The sequence below is a fragment of the Lepisosteus platostomus genome, unplaced genomic scaffold, assembly GCF_059453375.1.
Source record: "Lepisosteus platostomus isolate fLepPlt1 unplaced genomic scaffold, fLepPlt1.hap1 Scaffold_60_H1, whole genome shotgun sequence".
Taxonomy (NCBI): domain Eukaryota; kingdom Metazoa; phylum Chordata; class Actinopteri; order Semionotiformes; family Lepisosteidae; genus Lepisosteus; species Lepisosteus platostomus.
Window position 1 is genome coordinate 261,491 of NW_028291676.1, and position 19,415 is coordinate 280,905.

The window sequence follows — 19,415 nt, forward strand, 5'->3', positions numbered from 1 at the left end:
ATATGGGTAGAGGTCTATTATACATCAAAGATAGATTTTATAGGTGTAGAAACAAGTAAAACAAGCCAATGATTAGGTTTAGAAATGTATTCTGAAAATACACATTCACACCTGAAACATATGTATTTCAAATTATACATTGTATACAATCAATCAACAATCAACATATGGGCAATAATCATAAAAAAACACAACTAGTCTTAAACTTCAGCTACAAATTCTGGTAACATGGCAATATACAGTATAGTAATGACAAACACAAAACGAATTACATTAACACACTAACTCAAAACCACATTTTGATTCAAATATACATTTTAAAATGTACAACTTCTATATTTCCAAGAAAAAAATATTACATAAAATATAAAATATTACAATGGAAGTTAAGACGATTTTTGTCCACTATTTGCAAACCCTGTCTAATTGTCCTAACAGTTAGAACCAAAAACCTATTATTTTCAGAGTCCAGATCTCTTGGCCCCCTGCCTTGCATATGCATTCTTCAAGTAACACATTGCGTGCTCCTTTATTTCTTTTTCTGTTGATGTAGGGTGGGACTTCAGCACCGCAGCTAGGAGAAAATTATATAATATTACTTCCCAAATAAATGATGATTAATATCTTCTTTAGTATAATCTAAAAAATGAACGGTTTACTAAGCTCAAAGCTGAAATAAATGTATAAAATTTGGCTTGCATCATAGCAGTTGAGCAATAAAGTCTGTCCTAATTAAAGAGTACCCAAAGTTTGAAAGTACAACATAGAATAAGAATAAGAGAAACGGCAAAACGATTTTGTGTCATCTTCCCCATTCACACTATTTTATGTGCCATTTTTTTTGCTTATTCACATACTATTTTAATCAAAATAATATTAAGAAAGATCTGTATGTATTCAGATAGTATTATTATTGTTCATACTTACTCGTCAAAAGAGGATTGCTGAGATATTTTCGGATATACTTCTACGTTTGAAAAACGTGTCCAAAATGGTGACCAACGAATACTAGCAATGCATTGTGGTATATAACCAGAAAATATGATGGGTTCGATATTTTCTCAACGTATGCGTTTATTAATGTTGTCGATATTATGGTTGAAATTTAACATTGATAATACATCGCTGCTATGAGCTGATGTGCAATTTTAACGCATGCAAATATTAAGGATCGGTCACTGTTGTATGGTATTATATATAATGACATTATGGAATAGGATGGGGACAGGCCTGGCATCACGGGGGGAGGGGGGAATGTCGCCCCTTCAGTTTTGGGCAAAAAGATTTACCTAACTTAATTTGCACCCTAAAAAAATAGTTGTACTTTGTCAATGGTCAGACAACACTAAATGACACGAACAGTCACTCAGTCTGTTTGATGGGCAGGAGGGCTATCCGTCCAGGAACTGCACATATTATTGAGTGTCAACATTACGATCCTGTTTGCTCAGGTGGACCGATTCCTTGCAGTAGTTTATCATTATACTTAAAATCGTTATATAACTAGGACTAGTTATAGCAGTCTGTGCTTTCTGTTGGTTTTACAACATTTTTTTCTTAACGATTCAGAACGTCCATGTAGCTGCAAAAATGAACGCTTATGGTACTTTTCGCTCCAGGCAATACAAACCTTGAGAGTGACGAAAAATGTGAAACTGAACTTCATCGCAAATACCAGATTGCTAGTCGTTATCTTCTATCATGAAGCACTAATCAATGGCATAGCTGCGAGATTTCATTTGGGTAGCTGCACCGTACAGCTCCGTTTCAACCGAAATATCACTCCCCCCTCAGAATTTCAGACGCCCCCCTACAGATTTTTCCTCGGGCACCGCGCACTGATGGGGGACTTTTGTCAAGAAAATAAAAATAGAAACTCTATAGGCACTCAAACATTTTACTGTTTTTTTTCAGGCAGGTGGCAAGACCCCCTCAGCAAAACCCTTGTATGCCAAGCTGTGGGCATTGATTCGTCGAATATACGTATATTTACGGCGAAATTACGGCTATACGTATATATACGTCGCCTCGACGTATAATCAACGTCGAATTGCAACCGTAAAATCGACGACATGAATAAACGCATATATAACGTCGAAAAAACATCTAACACAGTGCCTGAGGCTTTTTACTGTATGTATCGTGTGTGCCGCAACTAGGAGTATACGGCACTCTGCACAGTGTACGAAGTAAATTATTTTCGCAGTAATTAATTTATTATATTTACTATATTTATTATACACGTGTAAATTAATTGCTGCGAAAATAATTTACTTCGTACACTGTGCAGAGTGCCGTATACTCCTAGTTGCGGCACACACGATACATACAGTAAAAAGCCTCAGGCACTGTGTTAGATGTGTTTTCGACGTTATATATGCGTTTGTTAATGTCGTCAATTTTACGGTTGCAATTCGACGTTGATTATACTTCGAGGCGACGTATATATACGTATAGCCGTAATTTCACCGTAAATATACGTATATTCGACGAATCAATGCCCACTGGGAACAAGCTCGCTTCTTTCTACCATGATGTCACCATGACCAAATCTGTCTTTAAACACCTTGCTCAGTCTCTAACGAGACTGTCAAAAATTGCTTTCGCCGATTGTATTGCAAACCGGCGGAAGCGGGGTATTGGGAAAAGTTTTCAACTAGCAATAATCCCGCCTCGGCTAAACCTCACAGGCTACGATACTGCCACTGCGCAAAGCTGACGGTTGCCAGGCAACCGCGGGGATCCTATGGAAATCGTTATCAATCGTCTCATGGCATGTCGTTGCTGTAACGCTTCATATTTGTCGTCTTCTTCTAGCTTGAGGTTTTGAAGAATTTCATGACAGACAAGGGCTCCGTTGGGAACAAAGAAACCCGTTGATTCTTTTCAGCAGCAGAAATACAACCCTTTAAATACAAGATGACAGAACAATGACGAAGGGCATGCCGGGAGGAACTCATGCACTACAGAGGAAAGGGGGCGGGCACGTACAGTTCACATTCAAGCCACAAGTACTCTTCTCGGATGTTTTACAAACAAATCCTAACGTCTTGAAAGCATTGCGGCATGTTTGTGTCCCACTTCCCGTGGCTGCAGGATGACTGACATGAACGGACAAACACAATCTGTGGCGTTTAGCGTGACATAGTCTTGCAGGCATCGTGCTGTCTCACTGCAATACTATACCGCTGGAGGAAACAGTCCATCTGGCCATGAAACTCATTTGAACGTCTAGCTACAGCAACTAACAATATCATGATTTATTCAGGATGTGTGGAATCAGCACGTCCCGGAGACAGCTTCCGAAATCGTGAGCATTCTCTGGTGGTAGGGGCGTTCAAGATGGCGCTCAGGTGGGAGGTAAAGTTTAGTGGTTGAGGATTTTTTTTGAGTTTTTCATGACCTGAATGTTAATTTTTGCTTTTTTTGACTACAGAAAAATAAGGACTTAACACTACTTGTTTAAACTTCAGTTATAATTGAAAGAAAAAAAAACGTTTTTTTTTAGGTTTAAGAATTTCGATATGAGTAACACTGGGAAAACAAAAGAGAGTGCTGGGTCTTCGAAGTTGAAGTCTAAGAAACCTCAATCGTATATGTATAGCACTACAAGAAAATTGATGGCAACTAAAGGGAAAAGTGAAGCAGCTGGAGGGGACGTGGAAAGAGTGCTGGAGATGCGCTCGTACGCGAGCGTTCGCAGCCCAAGTGAGACTCAGCTGCCAGAGGAAGAGCCGGAGTCCCTGCCCAGCACACCTGTGAAAACCCCGGCAGCCAAGAGAGGAAGGGGCGACCTGACGCTGGAGGAGCTCCAGACCAACATCTTCAACATGATGGCACAGAGCATGGGTGAGCTGAAGGAAATGATTTGATCTAATACAGTCGAAATCGAAAGTCTTAAAAAGTCCATGGACTGTGTGTTTAAAGAGGTTGAAGACTTAAAGAGTGAAGTAAAAGTTCTTAAACAAGTAAATACCAAACAAGAAAAGCATATTAAAGAACTTGAATTGAAAGTGAACGATGTAGATAGATACCGTCGATGATGGAATTTAAAATTATTTGGAGTTAAAGAGGAACGTGATAAGGACCTTGTTGCAACAGTGAAGGGTATCTGTAAAAGGACCCTGCCGGACCAGGAGGACGTAATATCGGCCATTGACTTTGTTCACAGGCTCGGGAGAGCGAACATGTCTGGGCAAGTGCGCCCCAGATCGATTATAATACAGTTCACCAAGAGGACGGCGAGGGACATGCTGTGGCGAGCGGCGAGGGGGAATGAGTATTTGAATGGGAACAAACTGAGGTTTGCAGAGGACCTGTCTGCCGCGGACAGGAGCACCAGGAACCAGCTGTGGCCCCAGGTTGAAGCTGCCAGAAGAGAGGGGAGGAGAGCCTACTTTGTGGGAGCGAGGGCCTTTGTGGACGGGAAGGAGATTTGCTCCCAGTGACTGCTCAGTTAATGATTATGTTTGGTTATATTTGTTATACCAGTATATACTAGTGTTTCTTTAGTGTTAGTTTGGAATGGTGTAGTTAAGTGTTAAGGACTGTTATAGTTCTGGTTCTTTGAAAAACTCAATAGTTTAGACAGTCTTAGAGTTAGTTATTTGCTTTTGTGTATGTCTTTTTCATGAATGCCAGAGGTACTCGAAATGTTGTTAAAAGAAAAACTGTGTGCTGAGTTTTATTTTTTACAGGAAACGCATGCATGTTGAAACTAAAGTTTATAAATAATTGAGAAATATTAAAGCAAGGAAAATATGATACGTGTAAAATATACAATTTGATCACATAATTACTTAATTACCTCTGGTAGTTAAATGCTTTTTTCTGCTGCGTTTTTTTTCTCTTGTACATGACTCTGATCCTCTTGTTGTATTTGTATTTGTAAATTCTATGTTTAATAAAAAAAAAAATTAAAAAAAGCATTCTCTGGTGGTGTCCTGCAGGCTTCCTGTGGGTGTGCGTTGGTGGTATAGTGGTGAGCATAGCTGCCTTCCAAGCAGTTGACCCGGGTTCGATTCCCGGCCAATGCAGTGGCGAATGTTTTCAAATGCTGTCATGAGCCTTGGATTGTGACTAGCAAAGCGAAGCCTTTTGAAAGAGCTAAAGCACTGAAAAACGGAATTGAGGGAGAATCTTACAGGGGATTCTGAGCGGTGTCTGCATACACGCAGTCCGATACGGGTGCTGAAAGCTTGAGCTACTCTCAATGTCATGCTGGCTTTCCCCGGAGTAAATCTGTTACATTGAAAGAATGCTTCTTGCAGGTTCAAAAAGGGACCCTTGTTAATTGGAGAAATCAATGATTTCGAATGAATTCTGTATGCGTTAAAAGACAGCTATACACAGAAAACATGCAGGACACTGCTCATGATGTTTCCCGAGCCGAAACACAGTGCGTTTTTTCAAGCCATCTGACAAAGCCCGCCCACTGAAAACTGCAGCAGATCGTGTAAAGACGTTCAACTTTGTAACTACTGCACGCACAGGAAGCAGAATAAATTCCTCTTTTCAAACTGTCAAAGGTTTGCTTTACGAACGCCGCAGGACATCGCACAATCTCTTTTGAACAGGGACAAACGATTTCTTATGGGGCGCAGTAAGTACTGTTACTGTCACTGCTCGATACCGACGTTGGCCTACTATACCATGTTCAGCCACTGCTAGAAAATGTACGGCTCTAGCACCGGAGCAAACAACAGGAGGGCCGATGTCGAACAGGCACACATGTCAGACATGGAGAGCGATGAGAACGGGATTCGAACCCATGCCTGCAGAGCACAATGGATTAGTAGCCCATCACCTTAACCACTCAGCCACCTTGTCGACGAAACTGGGCTGTCCGGACATGGGTTGGCGCGCTCCAGATGATCTTTTTCTTTTTTTCCCCACGTACTCGAGGGTCATTTTCCTGTTCCACATGTGATTTCAACATTTTCCTTGGGAGATGTCAAGCCAGCAAGCCACTGCTGTGGTTCAGTGGCCAGTGTGGAGTTCAGTGGCCCTGTTGTACACAGAAAGCACATTGAGCTCCTTGGACATGAAAAGTTCCAGATAAAAGCCATTTGTCATCCTTTCTCTTGGTGTCGATGTTGCTATTGTATGTAAAGGTGGCAACTTGCTCAGCGAGCAGGCGGAGCACACACCGAATGCAGATGTGTCTGAGTGGTGTGTCCAAGTGGCTGCAAAAGGACAACACTCCTGGGGCGCAGTGGCTTAGTTGGTTAAAGCGCCTGTCTAGTAAACAGGAGATCCCCGCCTACGGCTAGACTTAATTAAATGCAAGTATTCATTTCCTGTCTTTAACGCGACTTGTTTTTCTTAAAATGGATGCAACTTGCAAAACATGAAATACAAACCTTGCTAATCAGCGCTAGCAGCTGGCAAAAAAAAAGAAGTCAGCAATGTTTTTTTTCTTTAACCTTAACCCTGCTAATGGAGAAGAGTTAAACGACCGAGTCTATGCAGCTTAAACGGTGCGCACGTCGGGTTCTTAGCTGAAAGGGTGGTAAATCACGCTCACCCCAGTCCTTAATCTTTTAAAGAGGATACAAAATTGAACCTAGTCGCCACATCACATACATCCTGTTCAATGATAAAAAGGTAACATCTATCCTCGCTCCAGAGTAAATCTCACGTTGAGGGCATATTTTTTTTCACTTTACCGTGAATCGGGCTCGGCTGCACAGAGGAGAGAGCAGAGCAATGAGGTCACGGGGACAGGGGAGTCACACGCTGGCTGTTTGAACACGCGGAAGATCACTGAGGGATCCACAGTATATGGACCCTCCGTGCGCAATCAGTCCGCACTCCGGACTCTGAATCCTGCCATCCGAGTTAAGATCTCGGCAGAACCTGAAGCGCAGTTCCTTCTTAAAACGTAATCTGGTGAGCATTTCTAGAATCGTACTTGTATAGATGCAGCCTTTAATGTGTTGCTAGGTTAAAATTGATGACTTCTTGTATTTCAGTAGGCAACTGCCCTCTTGATTTTGGATTTAATTTCTTTATTACAGTGGCGCTTTTATGAAGCCAAGGGACCAGGGAGCTGCCCCAGTACTGGGATGGCCAGTTCGAAATCATAGAAACTATTGTCAATTCCAGTCCCATGTCAGTGCGAGCAGGGATTTTGACATCTTGTTTTGCTATGTTCTGCACCAACAGGCAGGTGGCTCGGCCATTCCGTTCCAGTCTGGGGGTACAACAGACTGCTAGGTTCAGTCTGATAAACTGAGCTGATGGTTGGAAGAAAACCATCTCAGCGTCCATTCTCTGTCCCTTCCTTAGGACAAGGCGTACCGGAAACCCTGCTGTTGACGCAGGAACGATCAGGTCCGATTCGTTTACTACCTGGCAGGCCTGAGGAATCGTCTGACCTGACCGAATGTTCTCGGGGTCACCGCTTAGAGAGTGGGCATCTGGGTCCACCCGTTTCCACAGCACACTGTTTACTGTGTCCAGCTGGGCGCCCAGTCGAACCAATAGGTCTGCACCAATGCAGACCGAATGGGTCAGCTGAGGTGCTACCTGGAAGTAGTGAGCAAACTTCCTTTTTCCGATGGAGATGGAAGCTACACAGCTTCCTTTGCTCCAAATGGACCTATGAGGTGGGGGTGCCCACCACAGAACCTGTGACTGCGTCACCAGGGTCACCTGACAGCTTCGCGACAGGTCCTCGAACAGACCTTCACTGATTATGGACTTCTCAGAGCTGAGGCTAAGAATTACATCATCAACCTGCACTTCTGCCACCTGGACCCCCTCCCACCACCATGGGGTGGTAGTCCTGGACCCCCTGAGGTACCAGGGTGCACAGAAAGGACTCCCATTCATTACCGGACAGGGAGATCCACTCTTCTTCAGGGATGAAAAGGGGGTGTGCTTTACCTGGCGGGTCAAGCAGCTGCTCGGAGCACTGCTCCTGTAGTTGGGAGACCGTGGGAGTGCTGGCCTGGGCAGGACTTCCCTGTAGTTTTGGAAAGCAAGAAGAGACATTTATTCTCGTCCAGAGGAACCAGGAGGAACCTCCAACTCAGCTATAGTGTTCAGTGGGCACTGTGTGATCACAGCATAACCACTGAATCCCCCTTTTTGCTGTGCAACAGGCTTAGGGTTTTTGACCTGAGCCCACAATTTTCCACGCTGGCAGTCCACCAGAGGCTCCAGCCTGTCAAGCAGGTCTTGGCCAATGAGTAGTGGCTCTGTTTTTAACCTAGAGATGTAAACAGGATGCACCACGTTCATTGGCCCGAACCTAAGTGCCACCCACACTCGGTGTGTGATCCTGGCATGATCCTGGGTATAGCTGGAAATATCTATCTTACACGGTTCTACCTTAAGTCTGATGCCTTTTCCTTTCGCTACTCGTTTGAGCTCGCTGAGTAGATCGGCTGACATCAAACTAATTTCAGCCCCAGTGTCAATCAGTGCTTCTCTATCTAAGACGTTTTCAAGAGAAACCTTGATATAAATACGCCTTGCTTTGCCTTTCTGGCTGAGATTCCCTAAGAATTGTTGGAAGCCTGCCTTTTCTTTGACTTCAGGGGCGGGGTCAGCGCCCAACTCAGAGTCACAGCCTTCTTCCAGGCAGGAACCCTCCCACCCAATCAGATAGACTGAGGGAGGGGCTTGGGACGGATCCCCGCCTCCTCCAGTGAGAAGGGGCGTGGTCCCCCTAAGCTCATTCACACTTCCGGCATTCGGTGCGGAAGGTTTACCCTGTCCTGATCTCTCAGGCAGGGCTTGTTCAAGCCTGGCCAGGCGGGCTCTAGTCGACTCCCTTCGTCCAGTCTTATGATAGGCTCTGCCTGAGCCCTTGCCTTCCCCGTAGCGCTCACGGCGGCTCTGACGCTTAGGGCGGTCCTGCCAGCCTATTTTGCGCCGGGGCTTAGCGAGCTCAGGAACCTCAGCTGCCTCGAGCTGAGGCGAGTCGTCAACCCTGCTGGCTTTAGTGGCGAACACGGCCGTTTTAGCAGGTTTTCGCTCTGAGGAAGCAGAGACTTCAGCTCCCCAGGCTTTTTGAGCCAACCTTCTAATGTCAGCCATTTTCATCGCTTTTGCATCAGTGTGCATCACAATCATTTTCCTGACTGAGGGATGCAGATTAGCAATGAATAAACCTTTGAAATTCACGTTCTCTTCGCAACCCTCTTCATTCCGCCCTGCAAAATAAGTGCGCCTAAGCCTCTGATAATAATCGCGAGGGGCTTCAGCTTTTTCGTGCTTAATATGGTGCGCTGTGGCCACGGCAGCTATGGGATCGATAAAAGCCGAAAATTCTCCGATCATTGCCTGACACAGCTCCTCAAAGCTATTACAGACCTCCGGTCCTTGTCTAGACATCCACTCGTGGACCGCTCGGCTGGTAGTTTTCCTTACTTACATAGCCTTTTCCTGTTCGGACGCTTCGGGCATAAACTGCAAAGTATATCTCAGCTCATCGATGTAGGTCTCCACATTATTCCCTGACACTGACGGGTCAAACCTTTCTACATCTTTGGCTAACTGCCTCAGGGAGTGGAGGTTAATTTTTACGGTTTCTCCGCGGGCAGGGAGACGGCCGTGATCAGGAGCAGGGGGTCTATGCCTGAATTGACTCGCCCTTGCGTTTCGCGCAGGACTCGGCGATCTCCCCCCATGCCGATCCGACCACAGACCCTGGCCGGGAGAAACCTCCTCCCGGCGCGCTGGGTGAGCGCTCCGGGCTGCTAGGTGGGCTGGCATGCAAGTGGGATCTAGTCTATTTTGCTTCCAGTACGGCAGCATCTGACTCCTTTTGCCTTTCCTGGCTGAGCTCATTTAAACTCTCAATTTCTTTTTCTTTTTCTTTCAAGCTCGCTTCCAGGTCTCTCCTAGCTACCTCAGCCGCAGTTTCTCTAGCAGACAAGTCATCTAATTTACCTAAAACTTCCCTGAGTCAGTCTTCACTTTCCTCATTTTTCACTCTCTTTTCTCTGATTATATCCAACAACTCAACTCGCTCCGCCTTATATCTTTCTAGCGTTCCCTGAAGCTTTTGAAACTTTGTCAGCTCGGACAAAGACAGTTCCAGCTGTTTAGCTAGATTTAAGGTGAAACAGAAAAAGAAATTGAGGACCAGAACTGCGTTCACAAACCCTCCTATGTTAAGCTGGTTCGCTACCTTAGCTACTAAATCTACTTGCAGCTTCTCAATATCATCAAAGTTCAACTTTTCGATACCACTCCAGTAACCAGGATTGTCGTCGCTAGAAATAGTACTTATAAGCGACTCCACTTCAGACATTTTAGCAGCCATTGTCATTACGTCAGAGAAACTTTAAGAGTATTACTTTTTTTTTTCTTTTTCCAAAATACAGTATGGAATCTAGACACCCGAGCAGATGGATTTCCAATCAGCACACGTTACACTAAACGCTAGAAAACAGGGGGATTTCTTTACGCAGTTATCAGCACACCCGGTATTCGCTTATAGAAGCCGCGGTGCTGTGCTGAACTTGAACTCACAGCAACATCAGTTATTCTGTGCGACTGATTCTCATTTCATTCTAAACTCGCCCACCCAGGGACGCCATTAAATGTAATGGTTTGATGGGTTTACTGAGACAATTATTAATTGTAGCAGTAATCATGAGGTTGTTCGTTGCGCAGGGCAGTCGTTGCTCTGAGGGGATCTACCAGCAGTCCGGCTGGCTGGTAGAAAGTCTCTATGCACAGAGTGTGACCGCGAGTCCTCACCAGTCACTCTTGTGCCTGGGAAGAAGCTGGTTCGTTCCCGGTCCAGCACTGCTTCTGAATAAGCTATTCAGGTTGTCGACGAGGGACCAGCTGTAGGGTCCAACTGTCCAACACAAACACAATCTGTAGCGTTTAGCGTGACATAGTCTTGCAGGCATCGTGCTGTCTCACTGCAATACTATACCGCTGGAGGAAACAGTCCATCTGGCCATGAAACTCATTTGAACGTCTAGCTACAGCAACTAACAATATCATGATTTATTCAGGATTTGTGGAATCAACACGTCCCGGAGACAGCTTCCGAAATCGTGAGCATTCTCTGGTGGTGTCCTGCAGGGCTTTTGCAGGTGTGCGTTGGTGGTATAGTGGTGAGCATAGCTGCCTTCCAAGGGGTTGACCCGGGTTCGATTCCCGGCCAACGCAGTGGCGATTGGTTTTAAATGCTGTCATGAGCCTTGGATTGTGACTAGCAAAGCGAAGCCTTTTGAAAGAGGTAAAGCACTGCACAACGGAACTGAGAGAGAATCTTACAGGGGATTCTGAGCGGTGTCTGCATACACGCAGTCCGATACGGGTGCTGAAAGCTTGAGCTACTCTCAATGTCATGCTGCCTTTCCCCGGAGTAAATCTGTTACATTGAAAGAATGCTTCTGGCAGGTTCAAAAAGGGACCCTTGTTAATTGGAGAAATCAATGATTTCGAATGAATTCTGTATGCGTTAAAAGACAGCTATACACAGAAAACATGCAGGACACTGCTCATGATGTCTCAGTGCGTTTTTCCAAGCCATCTGACAAAGCCCGCCCACTGAAAACTGCAGCACATCGTGTAAAGACGTTCAACTTTGTAACTACTGCACGCACAGGAAGCAGAATAAATTCCTCTTTTCAAACTGTCAAAGGTTTGCTTTGCGAACGCTGCAGGACATCGCACAATCTCTTTTGAACGGGGACAAACCATTTCTTATGGGGCGCAGTAAGTACAGACGTTTAAAAAGCTCCACTCATGCCGACGATGCAGCATGAAGAAGCGCAACCTAACTTTTGACAGACAAAAGCCGGGCGCCGCTACGAGCAATATGAAATCAAACTGACAGCACACGGCGTTTCGCGCTGACTCAAAAGTGATCTCGACAGACGCTGTTCTCTGCATAACGCTGAAAGAGCTAAAGAGCGTTTCTGTTGAGACGTAACAAGCTCGTTTCTTTCTACCATGATGTCACCATGACCAAATCTGTCTTTAAACACCTTGCTCAGTCTCTGACGAGACTGTCAAAAATTGCTTTCGCCGATTGTATTGCAAATCGGCGGAAGCAGGGTATTGGGAAAAGTTTTCAACTAGCAATAATCGCGCCTCGGCTAAACCTCACAGGCTACGATACTGCCACTGCGCAAAGCTGACGGTTGCCAGGCAACCGCGGGGATCCTATGGAAATCGTTATCGATCGTCTCATGGCATGTCGTTGCGGTAACCCTTCATATTTGTCGTCTTCTTCTTCTTCTAGCTTGAGGTTTTGAAGAATTTCATGACAGACAAGGGCTCCGTTGGGAACAAAAGGCGTTGTGAGAAAACCGTTGCTTATTTTCAGCAGCAGAAATACAACCCTTTAATACAAGATGACAGAACAATGACGAAGGGCGTGCCGGGAGGAACTCATGCACTACAGAGGAAAGGGGGCGGGCACGTACAGTTCACATTCAAGCCACAAGTACTCTTCTCGGATGTTACACAAACAAATCCTAACGTCTTGAAAGCATTGCAGCATGTTTGTGTCCCACTTCCCGTGGCTGCAGGACGACTGACACGAACGGACAAACACAATCTGTGGCGTTTAGCGTGACATAGTCTTGCAGGCATCGTGCTGTCTCACTGCAATACTATACCGCTGGAGGAAACAGTCCATCTGGCCATGAAACTCATTTGAACGTCTAGCTACAGCAACTAACAATATCATGATTTATTCAGGATGTGTGGAATCAGCACGTCCCGGAGACAGCTTCCGAAATCGTGAGCATTCTCTGGTGGTAGGGGCGTTCAAGATGGCGCTCAGGTGGGAGGTAAACATTAGTGGTTGGGGAGTTTTTTTTGAGTTTTTCATGACCTAAATGTTAATTTTTGCTTTTTTTGACTACAGAAAAATAAGGACTTAACACTAGTTGTTTAAACTTCAGTTATAATTGAAAGAAAAAAAGATTTTTTTTTAGGTTTAAAAAGTCCGATATGAGTAACACTGGGAAAAGAAAAGAGAGTGCTGGGTCTTCGAAGGAGAACTGTAAGATACCTCAATCGTATATGTATAGCACTACAAAAAAATTGATGGCAACTAAAGGGAAAAGTGAAGCAGCTGCAGGGGCAGCAAGAGGGCGGAGGCGCCGCGCGCCCGGCCGACGTGTTGGACCGGTGCGCTTTACGTGCTGAAATAAACACGCGACAGCCCCGAAATGTTTCCAGAGTGCTGTGCACTGAAGACTTGCCTGGTGCTCCTCCGTGCAGATTGTTTGTCCTCCTCCACTGGGGGACGAGCCAACACAAGGGAGCGAATTCGCCAACATCCAGGCACGCAATGCGATTTGGAAAGCAGCTCCTTTCCAAAGAGTTGCACACGAACGATCCTTCAGTCCCGCTCGGGGGGCACGGAGCCCCCGCCACACACAGCTTCAAGTAGCGAGTCAGGCGCTGGGGCTTTCGCTTATGGCCATACCACCCTGAACACGCCTGATCTCGTCTGATCTTGGAAGCTAAGCAGGATTGGGCCTGGTTAGTACTTGGATGGGAGACCGCCTGGGAATACCAGGTGCTGTAAGCTTTTGCTCTCCCGGCCAGCAGGGGTCGCCGTTGGTGCCGTAGGCTTTGGGAGGAAAACCTGCAGGATGGAAAGGTGATCTATAGCCTCATCTCTAGAGACGTTTTGTTGCTGTGGCATGTGTGTGACCCATATTCAAAAAAAAAAACCCGTCTGTAAAATGAATATCGAAGCTGCCTCTAAATCTGCAAATGAAGATGAGTCGATAAACCACTCGTTTTTCGTATAACTAGACATATATTCATTTGTTACCGATTTCATTCATTGAGCACGGATACAATAGAGGTACAGCCATTCACTGTTTGACATGCCTGCACTGGTACAGAACCGAGCAATCAGAAAACGGGTGAAACAGTCTTTAGACTCAGCATACAGTACCGAGGCCCCCCATGACCAAATAAAGGCTAACCTCGATAATCAGCCTAAAGAACGCAGACTACAGCAAAACGACTGACTTTGAAAAGGGAATGAACGTCCGGAAGGAGTAGTGGAACTAGCTTGAGATGCTTCTCCGGACCCCTAACTAAAAGCCAGCGAGAACCAGCAGCGGCGTCCACTCCTGTCGAACCGGGATCCTTCCGCAGCCACGCAGCTCGTGGTGTCCTAACCCTCCCGTATCTGATTTTGGACCAAGCACATCAGGTGAGAGCGCGAACGCAGTCCCCCACTACCAGAAATTATGCAGTCGAGATTCCCACATTTGGGGAATTCGCAGGGGTCAGCACAGCCGGAGTGCAATGGCCGAGCCTCGCCCTGGGTGAACCTCCTTCTTGATCAAGGTTATACCCCTGCAAGGTAAGTATGAGTTGTACAGGCCCCTGCAAGCGGCCCGCACCCACAGCACAAATCGCGCAGCCTAGGCCACCTCCTCGCCCCGCACGCCACCGCCTCCTGCTGGGCCCACTCTTTCGCACACTCACACGCCACACTAACACTCAAAAGTGTGGGCAAAACGAGAAAACGAGCGCGCCGTTTCCTACACATCTGCAGTCGCCGTTGTGCATTTGCAGCATGTCCCGGGATGCAATTCGGCCTCATTTGCATTACTCCAGACCGGCAGATCGCCACGCAAGCTCGCGACGTGCGCCTGGCACACACCGAACAAACCTTTTCATCAATTTCCAAAAAATGGGCCTGCTCGCCTGCCCACAAGGCTCCGTCTCTTACCTGCTCTCCAGAGCCTGCTGCCTTCTGTGCTTTTCTCTCGGCATCGCTGCAGCGCACACAACTCCTGCAGCGGGAGGGGGGGAGAAAGTTCCCGCACTCCGCCGCAGGGAAGGCTCGCTCCGTGCGCACACGTCCTTTCGATGCCAGTCCAACAAGTGCTCCGCATTAGCTGCGTCGGGGCTCCGGCGTGTCGCACCTCACCTCACCTCGCACTGCCCCCTCCTTGAATGTCTGCCGCTGGGCATGCCCCGCTCTCCTCCGCCTTATCTTATCGCGTGTGAGCACCGACAATGGCCACAATGCCGGGGAATGGCACCTGTAAAGTGTTAATTGGGGCACAGGAACAGCCCGTCTCGTCTCGGGGGGGCCGGCTTCAGAGACAATACAGCAAACACAGCGGGGCGGGGGAAGAAGACGACACCACACATGCGGGTACATTCAGCTCCGGCGGGAACGAGACATTTGTCGGTCTTTTCAAGTGCCGAGAGCCGAGCAATCCTTCACTTCTATCGTTTCTCCCCGGTGACTAGATCTGGCCCTGCGACTCTCGACTGGGCTCACCCCCGGGGCAGCCCAGCAGGTGTGAGCCTGGCCGGCACCCGGATGGGAGATTCCACCCCGGAAAAGCTCCGGTTGCTGCTGCTCCTGCAAGAGGTGTGACTGGGACCAGTAGGGAGCGCTCACCCTGCGGGCTGTGTGGCTCTCTTACGCCCCAGCCTCCTGATGGCGACACTCTGCTGCACAAACAGGCGCCGTCCTTCGGGGGAGGCGTCAAACCGAGGTCCCGACCCTCCTTGGCCATTAGGAAACCCAAGGGCGTCTCTCAAAAAGAGACGCCGGGGGTGTCCCTCTGGTGTTAGTGCTCCCCTTTACCCATCAGTCGGGGTCTCCTCCTAATCCCCGTCTCACCTGTAACAATCAATGACGAGGCCCCCCTGTCCGTGAGATTTAGTACTCGCGCAAGAGACCGGGGGCAGAGCGCGAACGCGGTCCCCCGCCCCCCACAAAGTGCGCGCTCCGGGTTCCCTCTCGGGGCCCTGCAACACAGCGGAAGGGCAGCGAGAAGGAGCCTCTTGCTCTGACGCCGCAAGGCCACAAGAGGGCGGAGGCGCCGCGCGCCCGGCCGACGTGTTGGACCGGTGCGCTTTACGTGCTGAAATAAACACGCGAAAGCCCCGAAATGTTTCCAGAGTGCTGTGCACTGGAGGTTTTTGTCTGGTGAAGACTTGCCTGGTGCTCCTCCGTGCAGATTGTTTGTCCTCCTCCAGTGCGGGACGAGCCAACACAAGGGAGCGCATTCGCCAACATCCAGGCACGCAATGGGATTTGGAAAGCAGCTCCTTTCCAAAGAGTTTCACACGAACGATCCTTCAGTCCCCCTCGGGGGGCACGGAACCCCCGCCACACACAGCTTCAAGTAGCGAGTCAGGCGCTGGGGTTTTCGCTTACGGCCACACCACCCTGAACACGCCCGATCTCGTCTGATCTTGGAAGCTAAGCAGCGTCGGGCCTGGTTAGTACTTGGATGGGAGACTGCCTGGGAATACCAGGTGCTGTAAGCTTTTGCTCTCCCGGCCAGCAGGGGTCGCCGTTGGTGCCGTAGGCTTTGGGAGGAAAACCTGCAGGATGGAAAGGTGATCTATAGCCTCATCTCTAGAGATGTTTTGTTGCTGTGGCATGTGTGTGACCCATATTCAAAAAAAAAAACCCGTCTGTAAAACGAATATCGAAGCTGCCTCTAAATCTGCAAATGAAGATGAGTCGATAAACCACTCGTTTTTCGTATAACTAGACATATATTCATTTGTTACCGATTTCATTCATTGAGCACGGATACAATAGAGGTACAGCCATTCACTGTTTGACATGTCTGCACTGGTACAGAACCGAGCAATCAGAAAACGGGTGAAACTGTTTTTAGACTCAGCATACAGTACCGAGGCCCCCCATGACCAAATAAAGGCTAACCTCGATAATCAGCCTAAAGAACGCAGACTACAGCAAAACGACTGACTTTGAAAAGGGAATGAACGTCCAGAAAGAGTAGTGGAACTAGCTTGAGATGCTTCTCCGGACCCCTAACTAAAAGCCAGCGAGAACCAGCAGCGGCGTCCACTCCTGTCGAACCGGGATCCTTCCGCAGCCACGCAGCTCGTGGTGTCCTAACCCTCCCGTATCTGATTTTGGACCAAGCACATCAGGGGAGAGCGCGAACGCAGTCCCCCACTACCAGAAATTATGCAGTCGAGATTCCCACATTTGGGGAATTCGCAGGGGTCAGCACAGCCGGAGTGCAATGGCCGAGCCTCGCCCTGGGTGAACCTCCTTCTTGATCAAGGTATCTCCCCTGCCAGGTAAGTATGAGTTAAACAGGCCCCTGCAAGCGGCCCGCACCCACAGCACAAATCGCGGAGCCTAGGCCACCTCCTCGCCTCGCACGCCACCGCCTCCTGCTGGGCCCACTCTTTCACACACTCACACGCCACACTAACACTCAAAAGTGTGGGCAAAACGAGAAAACGAGCGCGCCGTTTCCTACACATCTGCAGTCGCCGTTGCGCATTCGCAGCATGTCCCGGGATGCAATTCGGCCTCATTTGCATAACTTCAGACCGGCAGATCGCCACGCAAGCTCGCGACGTGCGCCTGCCACACACCGAACAAACCTTTTCAGCAATTTCCAAAAAACGGGCCTGCTCGCCTGCCCACAAGGCTCCGTCTCTTACCTGCTCTCCAGAGCCTGCTGCCTTCTGTGCTTTTCTCTCGGCACCGCTGCAGCGCACACAACTCCTGCAGCGGGAGGGGGGGAGAAAGTTCCCGCGCTCCGCCGCAGGGAAGGCTCGCTCCGTGCGCACACGTCCTTTCGATGCCAGTCCAACAAGTGCTCCGCATTAGCTGCGTCGGGGCTCCGGCGTGTCGCACCTCACCTCACCTCGCCCTGCCCCCTCCTTGAATGTCTGCCGCTGGGCATGCCCCGCTCTCCTCCGCCTTATCTTATCGCGTGTGAGCACCGACAATGGCCACAATGCCGGGGAATGGCACCTGTAAAGTGTTAATTGGGGCACAGGAACAGCCCGTCTCGTCTCGGGGGGGCCGGCTTCAGAGACAATACAGCAAACACAGCGGGGCGGGGGAAGAAGACGACACCACACATGCGGGTACATTCAGCTCCGGCGGGAACGAGACATTTGTCGGTCTTTTCAAGTGCCGAGAGCCGAGCAATCCTTCACTTGTATCGTTTCTCCCCGGTGACTAGATCTGGCCCTGCGACTCTCGACTGGGCTCACCCCCGGGGCAGCCCAGCAGGTGTGAGCCTGGCCGGCACCCGGATGGGAGATTCCACCCCGGAAAAGCTCCGGTTGCTGCTGCTCCTGCAAGAGGTGTGACTGGGACCAGTAGGGAGCGCTCACCCTGCGGGCTGTGTGGCTCTCTTACGCCCCAGCCTCCTGATGGCGACACTCTGCTGCACAAACAGAGGTCAAACCGAGGTCCCGACCCTCCTTGGCCATTAGGAAACCCCAGGGCGTCTCTCAAAAAGAGACGCCGGGGGTGTCCCTCTGGTGTTAGTGCTCCCCTTTACCCATCAGTCGGGGTCTCCTCCTAATCCCCGTCTCACCTGTAACAATCAATGACGAGGCCCCCCTGTCCGTGAGATTTAGTACTCGCGCAAGAGACCGGGGGCAGAGCGCGAACGCGGTCCCCCGCCCCCCACAAAGTGCGCGCTCCGGGTCCTGCAACACAGCGGAAGGGCAGCGAGAAGGAGCCTCTTGCTCTGACGCCGCAAGGCCACAAGAGGGCGGAGGCGCCGCGCGCCCGGCCGACGTGTTGGACCGGTGCGCTTTACGTGCTGAAATAAACATGCGAAAGCCCCGAAATGTTTCCAGAGTGCTGTGCACTGGAGGTTTTTGTCTGGTGAAGACTTGCCTGGTGCTCCTCCGTGCAGATTGTTTGTCCTCCTCCAGTGCGGGACGAGCCAACACAAGGGAGCGCATTCGCCAACATCCAGGCACGCAATGCGATTTGGAAAGCAGCTCCTTTCCAAAGAGTTGCACACGAACGATCCTTCAGTCCGCTCGGGGGGCACGGAACCCCCGCCACACACAGCTTCAAGTAGCGAGTCAGGCGCCGGGGTTTTCGCTTACGGCCACACCACCCTGAACACGCCCGATCTCGTCTGATCTCGGAAGCTAAGCAGCGTCGGGCCTGGTTAGTACTTGGATGGGAGACTGCCTGGGAATACCAGGTGCTGTAAGGTTTTGCTCTCCCGGCCAGCAGGGGTCGCCGTTGGTGCCGTAGGCTTTGGGAGGAAAACCTGCAGGATGGAAAGGTGATCTATAGCCTCATCTCTAAAGATGTTTTGTTGCTGTTGCATGTGTGTGACCCATATTAAAAAAAAAACCCCGTCTGTAAAACGAATATCGAAGCTGCCTCTATATCTGCAAATGAAGATGAGTCGATAAACCACTCGTTTTTCGTATAACTAGACATATATTCATTTGTTACCGATTTCATTCATTGAGCACGGATACAATAGAGGTACAGCCATTCACTGTTTGACATGTCTGCACTGGTACAGAACCGAGCAATCAGAAAACGGGTGAAACTGTCTTTAGACTCAGCATACAGTACCGAGGCCCCCCATGACCAAATAAAGGCTAACCTCGATAATCAGCCAAAAGAACGCAGACTACAGCAAAACGACTGACTTTGAAAAGGGAATGAACGT

At 48.7% G+C, this 19,415-nt stretch overlaps 10 non-coding genes across 10 annotated transcripts; 5 read left to right on the forward strand and 5 right to left on the reverse strand.

Annotated features, from left to right (window-relative positions):
* Positions 1 to 2,575: 2,575 nt before the first annotated feature.
* Positions 2,576 to 2,717, reverse strand: LOC148632632 (U4 spliceosomal RNA). The gene has a single exon (XR_015934249.1). It is a non-coding gene; the product is annotated as a U4 spliceosomal RNA (small nuclear RNA).
* A 2,247-nt stretch (positions 2,718 to 4,964) lies between these two features.
* trnag-ucc (transfer RNA glycine (anticodon UCC)) lies at positions 4,965 to 5,036 on the forward strand. Its single transcript has one exon. It is a non-coding gene; the product is annotated as a tRNA-Gly (tRNA).
* A 711-nt stretch (positions 5,037 to 5,747) lies between these two features.
* Positions 5,748 to 5,829, reverse strand: trnas-acu (transfer RNA serine (anticodon ACU)). The gene has a single exon. It is a non-coding gene; the product is annotated as a tRNA-Ser (tRNA).
* A 5,241-nt stretch (positions 5,830 to 11,070) lies between these two features.
* On the forward strand, positions 11,071 to 11,142 carry trnag-ucc (transfer RNA glycine (anticodon UCC)). The gene has a single exon. It is a non-coding gene; the product is annotated as a tRNA-Gly (tRNA).
* Positions 11,143 to 11,975: 833 nt separating this feature from the next.
* On the reverse strand, positions 11,976 to 12,117 carry LOC148632636 (U4 spliceosomal RNA). The gene has a single exon (XR_015934241.1). It is a non-coding gene; the product is annotated as a U4 spliceosomal RNA (small nuclear RNA).
* A 1,289-nt stretch (positions 12,118 to 13,406) lies between these two features.
* LOC148632637 (5S ribosomal RNA) lies at positions 13,407 to 13,525 on the forward strand. Its single transcript, XR_015934275.1, has one exon. It is a non-coding gene; the product is annotated as a 5S ribosomal RNA (ribosomal RNA).
* A 636-nt stretch (positions 13,526 to 14,161) lies between these two features.
* LOC148632638 (U1 spliceosomal RNA) lies at positions 14,162 to 14,325 on the reverse strand. The gene has a single exon (XR_015934266.1). It is a non-coding gene; the product is annotated as a U1 spliceosomal RNA (small nuclear RNA).
* Positions 14,326 to 16,132: 1,807 nt separating this feature from the next.
* On the forward strand, positions 16,133 to 16,251 carry LOC148632639 (5S ribosomal RNA). The gene has a single exon (XR_015934284.1). It is a non-coding gene; the product is annotated as a 5S ribosomal RNA (ribosomal RNA).
* Positions 16,252 to 16,887: 636 nt separating this feature from the next.
* On the reverse strand, positions 16,888 to 17,051 carry LOC148632640 (U1 spliceosomal RNA). The gene has a single exon (XR_015934271.1). It is a non-coding gene; the product is annotated as a U1 spliceosomal RNA (small nuclear RNA).
* Positions 17,052 to 18,825: 1,774 nt separating this feature from the next.
* Positions 18,826 to 18,944, forward strand: LOC148632641 (5S ribosomal RNA). Its single transcript, XR_015934285.1, has one exon. It is a non-coding gene; the product is annotated as a 5S ribosomal RNA (ribosomal RNA).
* Positions 18,945 to 19,415: the final 471 nt, after the last annotated feature.